Source organism: Xenopus tropicalis, chromosome 6, assembly GCF_000004195.4.
Source record: "Xenopus tropicalis strain Nigerian chromosome 6, UCB_Xtro_10.0, whole genome shotgun sequence".
Lineage (NCBI taxonomy): Eukaryota > Metazoa > Chordata > Amphibia > Anura > Pipidae > Xenopus > Xenopus tropicalis.
In genome coordinates, this window is record NC_030682.2 from 3,389,066 (window position 1) to 3,399,811 (window position 10,746).

The 10,746-nt window shown below is 37.0% G+C and overlaps 1 long non-coding RNA gene across 1 annotated transcript; it reads left to right on the plus strand.

Moving 5' to 3' along the window:
* Positions 1-3,202: 3,202 nt before the first annotated feature.
* LOC105945694 lies at positions 3,203-9,961 on the plus strand. The gene is made up of 2 exons (XR_001923543.2): positions 3,203-4,354; positions 8,144-9,961. It is a non-coding gene; the product is annotated as an uncharacterized LOC105945694 (long non-coding RNA).
* The last annotated feature ends 785 nt before the right edge of the window (positions 9,962-10,746 follow it).

Consider the following 10,746-nt stretch of genomic DNA (forward strand, 5'->3'; position numbering starts at 1 on the left):
ATCTTCTCATATTCCAACAATAATAAGCCCAATAATTTCTTCCATTAATGGGGAGCCAGGCAGGAGCCGGTCAGGAAGGGTTAAAGGCACAAATATCTGAGAGTATTTCAGGCTTTAGTTCTTAGGCTTCTATTCTTTTCCCAAGTTACTGCCGGAATGTTCCCCACATGGCTACGGATAAATGGGACTTACAGGGGTCTCTTATCTGACATATTCTCCCTTCTGGGGGTTACGGAACATAAACAGGATTATGGGAATCTGACTTTATTGCTTTATTCCTGTGCAATGATACTGGGGCCCGGCCGCCCCGGCTATAAGTGATTCAAGGGGAGTTCATTTCCAGCCGGCACCAAAGGAAAGGGCTCGGCATTGGGTTGGGTTAGGCAGGGCCCCTTGTTAGGCCAATGGGGAATATACCCGGGTTTCCTAATTATTTCTTATTATGGTGTTTAGACATTGTATGTCCATGTTGCCTTTGATATGTTTGTATCTACAGCCCATGGTTTTACATTTGTGGTTTTTAACTATTAATATTTTAGCAAGAAAAAAGCATCAGACCCCAGTATGTCATTTATACGCACTAATGTACCTCCTATGGGAAAATATCAGCGAGAAATGACAAACTGTATAAAGGAACAAAGTGCCATTAAATGCTAAGGTTTCCTCTGATATATATATACAGACGGAGCGGAGGCTTTCCCAAAATGTGGCTATCTGTAACTAGCCGTGATATCACAGTGAAATTCCTTTGTTTTACATACACAGCTATAAATAGAGTGGCCACTAGGTGTCCCCAGTGAGTTTAGTTTCTCTCACCCAATGCTTATCTCAGGAGGGGAAATAGTACAAGCACCCCCGCTGTGATACTTCTTTGATCTGCCACAGTTTGAGCCCTGGCTTGTCAGTTTACAATAAATAGCACTTGGCACCACAGTCAGATGCCTATTGGTGCCATGCCTTTTTTTTTATATGTATATGTACATGTGCCATTTGACTGAACAATATACAAGCAAGTAAATACCAGTTAAAGCAGATACCACACTCTGCTTTAGTGTTTTTTTTCACTCTTTTACCATGCTGATAAGGTCATGGTCTTGATTGAGAAAGACAAAACAATGAAACAATGGCTGGAGCAATAACTCAGCAAATAAGGTTGGTGAGTTGCTGGACTGGGCGTCTGGAGTTTGATTCCCAATCAAGCTATATTTAGTTTCTCAAGACAAACAATTATGAAAAAAGCACAATGGACCTTTTTATACTTTACATAAAAGAATTGTCTAGATATAAAGCAAGATAAAGCTAATTAATTAATTTGTTTGATTTGTGTGAGTGATTTAATTAGGCACCACAGATTATGCAGGACAAGACAATTTGGGGGATTACAGATAGGAGGAGGTGAATGGAGAGGGGGCCACTGTGGCTGTGCCATATATTGTGCAGTGCTTTTCTTGTTAGCATCTGACAGTAAATATGTCAGAAGTAGGGGTGCTGCTGCCATGAAGTGTATGAGAAACTCTTCTCAGGCAGCAGCGACCTGCAAGTTACCAGGGGTGGCAAAAAGCAATTCCTGGTAACATTTAGGGCCAAAATTCTGGTTTTAAAATTGGAATTTTGGCTTTTCTAGTGCAGAGAGAACTATTCTGCCTTTTGCACTAGCGATGTGCCACAGGGGAGTGGGGGTGGGTTGCATCAGCTCAGCCACCTCATGGCAGGACTGGGTACCAGATTGCCCCTGGACAACATAGCAACTGCAGCTACAGAGAAAGTGATCTGAGTGGCTCTGCACCCAACCACTCCTTGCATTAAGTGCACTGGCCGGCGCTGCATCAGACTGTGGGCACTCACATGGAACAGATTTTGGTGCGTAAATTCAAACGTATAAAATCCCCTCCATGTGTGTACAAACAGGTCTTTTGGAGTGGATCCACTCCAATCAGAAAAAAACGCTTAGTGTGCCATTAACATTATATGTAATGTGTAACTATATGCTGTGTACATTATCATTAACAGGTGGGGGTGTTGTAAAGAGAGACCCCTGGCTCCCAGTGGGTGGAAGCTTTGTCTTAGACTTCCCCCACAAACGTTTGTTCTAGCCACCAGCCATTCATTATTTTTTTTTATTATCTACCCATATTCCTTACCCCTTACATATGTATTTCTATACAGAATTAACACAGAGTAATTTGCGTAGTAGGTAAACACTTTTATTTTCAGTAAAGAAATATAAACCTAAAACATTACCAGTAAAATCAGGAAGGGACACGCACATGCAAAAACTACAGTATTATAAAATGTACTAAGTGTATAAACAATTTAGTCTATAGAACGCCAACCAGTCCAACGCGGCATTCGCAAAAGGGCATTAAGCGTGTCTCTAATTTTTTTCATCTCCATCTCTCGAAGGGAAAATTTATCGCGAGTTTGCTGTACAATGTCCTCTAATAAATTTCTTGGCAATGCTTTTTTGCCTCTAGATCCATCAAAGTTTACACATTTAACCCAGGTTGTATACATGCTATAAGGCACATGATGCTGAAATATAAGTTGTGCAAAACGATGGGGCATGTTTTGGGAAACTATATAAAAGCAATTAAGTTTTTCAGGTGTTAAAGGAGTCAGAGGAATGTCTGGCAATTGCTCCCCAATTCTCAAAAGATTATGTGTTGTTCCTACACAGGGTTCCCATAACCTCCGAGGTATTAGGTTACATCCTTCCAGGGATGTCAGAGACGTAACTGGTGTCTCCAATACAGGTCACGCTGTAGATACTTGTGATCCTAATGCTGCCCTGTGAAACTGCTGTTATTTTTAGTATGCACCCTGGCTGTAAACATTGTGAGCACTTGCTGGTTTTATTATATTGCAAAATGTTCCTTGGGTTCCAGCATTTGCCCCAATGTCTACAAGTTGCAACTATATACTTACCCGTACAACATTCCCTAGGTTCCAATACCTGCCCTAAAGTCTTAGATAGGTGTTAGAATTTATAAAGTGCTAATTAACTTTATATAACCATTAACCATATTTAACTGTATAACCCCTAGCTACTAACAGCTAAGGACAAGTTAAATATAACCCTGAATGAATGAGGAGTGACAGGTGGCATTTGGGGAAGATGATTTTGGTATCCTTGCAAGGTAGAGGTTGAAATCATCCTTTCATACATTTATATATGAATATTTATATGTATGTCCAGTTAGTATTAGGTTTTATATGTAAAATTCTGTGTTAGAGATATTGTTTATGTTATTTTATATAAATCACAGGATTGGGTCTTCCGAGCTCAGTACATTTGCCTGTCATAGGAATTTGCCTTCTGTAACAGAAATAGACAAGGGGAATCAGCATCCTTATAGGCTATTGTTAGACTTTACTACATGACAAGTAGTGAGTCTGTGGTGCAGTAACACCTCCTACATACAAGGTTGTGCTGATACATAGCCATGTCCATAGTAGCCAATCCCTGACAATATAATATCTATTACTGACAAATGGGTGGGTTTAAGTGGAATATGATCTATGTTAAACCTGTATAAAGCGAAGCCTTACTTGTATTAGAGAGGAGAGAGGGTGGGAGAGAAGACACTCCCAGAAGGAACATCAAGACCTCAGTACCCTCCAACATCGGGTCATGTAAGATAATAGGCCGGGCACCTTAGAATAACTCAATTTATGTGCCAGTTAAGAATTGTACTTTGTTTCTTATATTCCATTTATGCCTAAAGGATTAAAAGACTCTTCCTGTATTAAAATTCATGTTTATTTGTGGATTTTGAGGGTTCCCAGAGAGTACCCTCCCTTCATCAATCTTACGGTAAATTTTATATAATATCATTATGGATTATTATTTTTTATAATAATTCATATTTTACAATGGCGAGCCATCCATATTTTTTTCTAAGAACTCTTACTTTCTTGTAAAGAAAGACTCACCAGTCCCTGTGATAAAAGGTATACAAGGTATATAGTCATATTCCTTGTACAGGGGGGAGTGAATGTCTGTTCTTTGATAAAAGTTAGACAAGTTTTAAGAAGTTTTTGGAGGAAGAAAAGACCCTAGAGGTTTCTACTTTGTACTGAAAGTCCAGGAAGAGGTTTCCAGAACAAGTGAGAGCCCAAGAGAGGTTTTCAAACTGGACTGAATACCCACGAGAGGTTTTCAGGAAAAGAAAGGTGTGAAAGTCCACAGGAATCCTAAACATGAGGTAGTCAGTGGCCACTGCCGTGATAAGGACACGAATTTCCTTAATATTCCTGGATCCACAGAGGAAGACAGTATTCAATGCTACCCTGATAGTGCACAATCAAGAGACAGACGGGAATACTGTATGAAGTGTGAAAGTTCCTTGATCAGGTAAATGGATTTAATTCATTCTCTTGCGTTTGAAAGTAATGCAATTTTTAATTATTTCTCTGGTGTAAAAACAAATGCAGATTTATGGAAAGTTTTATGGGATGAGTGTGAAAATTTCAATAAGGAAATTGATGGCAAAACTTTTTCTCTTAATAAAAAGCAAAAGAAAATTGCTAATATTATGAGAATGATTGACATTTATAACACACTAATTGCCCAAGAGTATTCCATAGATGCTGGTAACACCAAGATAGAAGGTAATAAGCACATAAATTGTTCTAAGGTTTGCCTTGAAGAGAAAGCTTTTGTGCCTAGTATTTCTAAGTTTGTGGAAGTAAATCAGGGTAACTGTAAAAGTGAGGAAAACCATGTAGAAACACAGTTACAAGTTAACAACAGGCTTAGGAATTCTAAGAAGCCTAAAGAACCCAAAGAGAAAAAGAATAAACTGGTTTATAAAGGTATTCTTTTTAAGGGAAATTTAGTCTGTTTCAAGTGCAGGAAAAAAGGACATACAAGGAGGGAATGTGACACATTTAAAGCACGTGATCACAGTACACACAGTATGTTTCCTTCTTCTCCTGCAGACATGCTGGATACATCAGTTGTAGCCAGAGAGCAAATTGCAGTTGGTCCTATGAAAACTGTCAAAATTAAACATGCATTGGCAGAGTTTCTAGGATTCAGGAATCCAGCACCATAAACATTGTTTTTAAAGTATTTGCAGTTTATGACTTGCTACGGAAGGATTAAATAAAATAAAAAAAAACAAAATATATATATTAATATATACATACATTGTTATTAATGTCTGTAGTCAAGGAAAAGGTTAACTACAGATTTACTTAACAAAGGTAATGTCAGTACCGGGATCCTTCTGCTCAAGTTATAACAAGTACAAGTGACATCATGAGTACTGAAAGTAGTTAAAGAATATCAATTTATAGTAAATACTATAAAAACATCAAAATATCAGGTACTGAAAAGCAATTTTGCTGTTTCCTTGTTAATGAAGCAGTAGGTTGTTTGAGCAGATTTACAGTTTAATTGGTGAAAAGTTATTTTGTAATTGGAATTAAAAGTAACCAGAATATTGCAAATTTGCAGAGAAGAGTGTGAGACGTATACTTCATACCATGAGGAGCTTAGATCCCAGAGTTACTTTTACAGCAGTTATGCTATTTTGATATCCAGATGTTTTGAAGAAAAGTTAAACTAAGATTGCTATCAGAATTGTAGCAGTAGTTCTTATAGAGTATTTGGAGTTCATATGTAGATGTTATAACATAATGTGTGTAAGCTTATAGTGAATTAGCCCTTTAATTAACACAAGCTACACCGTATTTTACCCAGGATGAGACTGTATCCTTCAGGGGGGAGCCCTCGCTTTGTATGGAGGCCAGGTGGATATGTGTTGTATTTCTCAATAAATGGGCGCCAGTGGTTCTTAACATTGAAACCATGAACTGTTTATTTACACAGCCACTTAGGAGTAATTACAGAATAGGCAGGCAGTAGCATTTCACAGCATAGGCAGTACTTACAAGAATATGTCACACTGACCCTTTAGCTGCAGGGCACAATGGGTTAACTCCCAGCTTTCAGGTATATGCTTCCAGTGGAACCTGGGTGATCACTATCTAACCCTAGGTCTGTACACTGTTACCCTACTCTGGGCAGTATTATACCCCGGCTTATAATGCCTCTACAATCCTGGTTGGAGCAAATGCGGCTCACTAAATAGCCCTGCCTGTCTATCACACCCAGTGTGATCTATAACAGGAACTGCCTATTCTTTCTAAAGCTACCTATTCAGAGTAGAGCTCTCCTCTTGTGGAGAGAGCTCCACAAAATGGCTTTTTGCCTCATGGCTGCTCAGCCTTTTATACCCACAGTGACACCTTATGGCCAAAGTGTGGAAATGCACAAGGGGTCATGCTATGACCCAGGAACAAGGGACTTACTTCCCATTACATTAAGGACCCACAGAGTGGGAAAAGGCATAATTTACCAGTTCCCTACATGTGTTATTTATTGTAAGGCAATATTATTGGTATATAATATATAGGTCATAGTTAAACAGACACACAGACTCTCTTCCTTTAGAGAAATGAGCAAAGATTCTGTCCATTGCAAACTTTCTCGGGTTTATAAAAAACCTTAATTTAGTTCATGAGAACAGGGTTTTTCATAATGACCACATAAGGGAGCTGTGTCCTGAACATTAATAAGGATGTAGGATACAATTAGGTATAGGGGTAAAAGAAATAGGGAAGATTGAATTTACCTTACAATTTGAAGCAGGGATTCTAAACTGGTAAATCCAAGGCATCTCTGTGTTACAGTCTAAGGCATTAAGGTCTTGTGTGACTATAGATGTAATTGAAAAGTGTTGTTTCAGTAATGGCTGGAGAAATTTGTAATTTCAGTTATAGTTGCTAGTGGTATTCATATAAATGAAGTCTAAGCATTAATTGTTACAGATCCATGAGGCTGTAAGTAACTGAAGTTTTGAGAATTGCTTGGTAGGGTTTTTAGACCAGAATAGCTAGCAAGGTTAGGCCAGCTGTCTGAGACAGTGCTATACAAAATCTTCCTACCCCCATCCTAGAAGTGTCAGGATTGTCAGATTATTTTCTGTGTGACACCTGTTTACTAAAAATGCTTCCCATGATAAAAAATAACTGAAATTATTGTATCAAGAGTAACTTGTCAAGTATTGATATGTCTTGATCTTTGATTTATCAGTATCAAATATGTACAAAAAAAGGGTATTTTTGTATTCCTATATGAATTATAGCTATAATGATTAAGGAAAAGAAATTATTTTTTTTAAGGGAATACATTGGTACACCAGTGATGTGTAGAACTGCTCAGCTGATTTAATGGAGAAACAGTAAAGTTTGTATTGTAACATATTCATTTTTGAAAAATTATTAAGATAATTTGTTTCTCAACCAAAACCTGAGATAAAGTATGTTTAGTAAGCATAGAGGAATTAATCTCTAAGCTAAATAAATGTCTATATGTTATGTGTATATCACAGTATTCACAGTATTAAAACCGGGTTTATTTTTCTTGACTTACAGAGTTCTAGGGTAAATTATACCAGAATAATGTGTAACATTGCAATAACCAGTTTAACCAAGGTCTATTCTGTCCAAGGAGTAAGAAGAACATGAGAGTTCTGATGGCTAATAGAGAGTCTTATAAGATGGTCTAAAAAAAATTAATATGGTGAAAGTCTCTATGAAGACAGAGAAATAGATTCCTGTGTTAAACCATAGTATTATAATTGAGGATACTGGAACTAATGGCAAAATGAAGTTATGGTTTTTCACAAAGAACATTGCATTTCCTATAACATGTAGTAGGTACATTCTAATTGGAATAGGTTAGTGCAGTCTACTAATATTATAGGTGGTTGTATTTTTAAAATATCATGCTGAGGAATTTACCTTTGTCTATTCTTAAATCATGTGAAAAAATAGTATAAGGATTGGCTATTTATTAACACCAAAATACCTCACTGTCACAAAGCATCAGTTAAATGTAGAGAGTGGCAGTGTGATAGTTCTCTTCTTGTCTGAACCCTGACAGGGGGGAGCTAAGGATGGTGTTTGACCTTCAGGTGACAGGCGGTACATTTGTGTATGGACAACTGGATGTTTCTTGTTACACAGGTCTAATTTAGACTTTCCAGTCTTTTTGTCAGTTCTCTAGGCCATGTTTAAAAAAATAAATATTTTGATAATCATTGCCTAAATAATGATACTGTACTTATTCCAGCAGGTTATGGAAGAAAATCTCTATTAAGCTGATTAAAAGTAACAAGATTAAAGAAGTAATTCTACACATGATGATGCTATCTACATTCGAAATTTCATAAAAGTGACAAATGTTCATTAGTTCAAACCAGAGTTGTCAACAACATTAAAGCAACTGGAACAACAGTGTTACGGCTGAGAGCATCCAAGAAAAGAAGAAGCCAGAAGACTTCAAAAATAGTTACTTTATGGGTGTAGGGATGTGAATGTAGAAATTATGATGTTTTTGAGTTTTTTCATGTGTAGGAATAATTATCAGATACTTTGGATCTTATTATTAGGCAAATGATTAGGTAAACACATACAATACTTCAATGTAATACATGAGTTTAGTTTAGAGAATTAGTTTTTTTATACATTCATTTTCCATTATTTGTTTAGTAGATTATGTCAATGGTAACAGAATTAATATATTTCCATCATTTACCATCATAAGTTAAGTTAAATTACCTTTATAACTACAATTAGTCTGTGTTGTTTAAGTAAACATTTTACAACATTGGGCATCTCAGTAGTGGACTAATGAGATGTGGAAAATAGAAATAGTTAAAACAGACCAAGTGGCTACAGGCGGGGCCTAGTTAGGTTCTAGTAAGGGCATAGTCACTTCTAATTATGTTTAGTGTGAGGTGTGAAGATGAAGCCTAATTAACAATTACTAAGGACTTCCTTGTAAGCATTTGATATATGAATGTTAACTGTTTACTTTACAATATAATTTAAAGGACGTGCAGATACATAGTTATAGGTTTTTGAGTATATGTATTTCTGCTACAAATGTTATTTTTTGTTTTACAAATTTGTTTTTATTTAGATGATTAATGTGTTAGTGAAACTGCTATATTGTGTCTTTTATACATATGTAAATGTATGAGAAGGACCAAGCAAGGAGTACTTCCTAGATGTATCATAGACTTTTCCAAATACGTCACTTCCAGTCATGTGTGAATGAGATATGAATGATGTATGCCTGACATAAATTAATTATTAAATCATTAATTTCAGGGGGGAATGTTAGAATTTATAAAGTGCTAATTAACTTTATATAACCATTAACCATGCTTAACCATATAACCCCTAGCTACTAACGGCTAAGGACAAGTTAAATATAACCCTGAATGAATGAGGAGTGACAGGTGGCATTTGGGGAAGATGATTTTGGTATCCTTGCAAGGTAGAGGTGGAAATCATCCTTTCATACATTTATATATGAACATTTATATGTATGTCCAGTTAGTATTAGGTTTTATGTGTAAAATTCTGTGTTAGAGATATTGTTTATGTTTTTTATATAAATCACAGGATTGGGTCTTCCGAGCTCAGTACATTTGCCTAGGAATTTGCCTTCTGTAACAGAAATAGACAAGGGGAATCAGCATCCTTATAGGCTATTGTTAGACTTTACTACATGACAAGTAGTGAGTCTGTGGTGCAGTAACACCTCTTACATACAAGGTTGTGCTGATACATAGCCATGTCCATAGTAGGCAATCCCTGACAATATAATATCTATTACTGGCAAATGGGTGGGTTTAAGTGGAATATGATCTATGTTAACCCTGTATAAAGCAAGCCTTACTTGTATTAGAGAGAAGAGAGGGTGGGAGAGAAGACACTCCCAGAAGGAACATCAAGACCTCAGTACCCTCCAACATCGGGTCATGTAAGATAATAGGCCGGGCACCTTAGAATAACTCAATGTATGTGAAAATTAAGAATTGTACTTTGTTTCTTATATTCCATTTATACCTAAAGGATTAAAAGACTCTTCCTGTATTAATACTCATGTTTATTTGTGGATTTTGAGGGTTCCCAGAGAGTACCCTCCCTTCATCAATCTATCATTATGGATTATTAATTATTTTTTATAATAATTCATATTTTACACCATCCCACCGGTGATTTACATTTTCGCCGGTGGGATGGCAATCCAGGGAGATTAGTCGCCCACAAACAGGGAGTTTTGTCGTGGGTGACTAATCTCCTCGTGTGCCAGAGCCTTAAAACATTGGAGGACAATGACTATGGCTGAATCCAAAAGGAAAAAAAAAGTTGGAGTTGAGTTGGAAGAGACAGGCTTAGGGATAGTTGGATTAGAGCTTATATCCTATCGCTGTTTCCCATCTCATTACATGATAATGAATTGTTATTACATAATATTTATATCATGGACATTTCACAGGGTCCAAGAGACGTTTGAAGATCTGAGGATTTTTTCCCATGGACTTTACATTCCGGAGTTCAAAATAAAATAATGATGTGTTGAATATAGGTTATCCATTTCAGGGGGGTTATGTAAGATATTTTCACAGAATTATAAACTCACAGCATATGAAATGTACCCCTGCCAGTCACACATACTTGTAAGTTAATTTGGGAAAGGACTGAGCCGCCTTTTAACATATGTTCTTGCCTTTTATAGATACTTGGGGGGAAGGGACATACTGACACCCGGCATATACTCTGGGGCACAAGTCTCTCTCTCTTCCCAGGAGGGACAGACACATCTCTCTCTCTTCCCAAGAGGGACAGACACATCTCGCTCTCTTCCCAGGAGGGACAGAC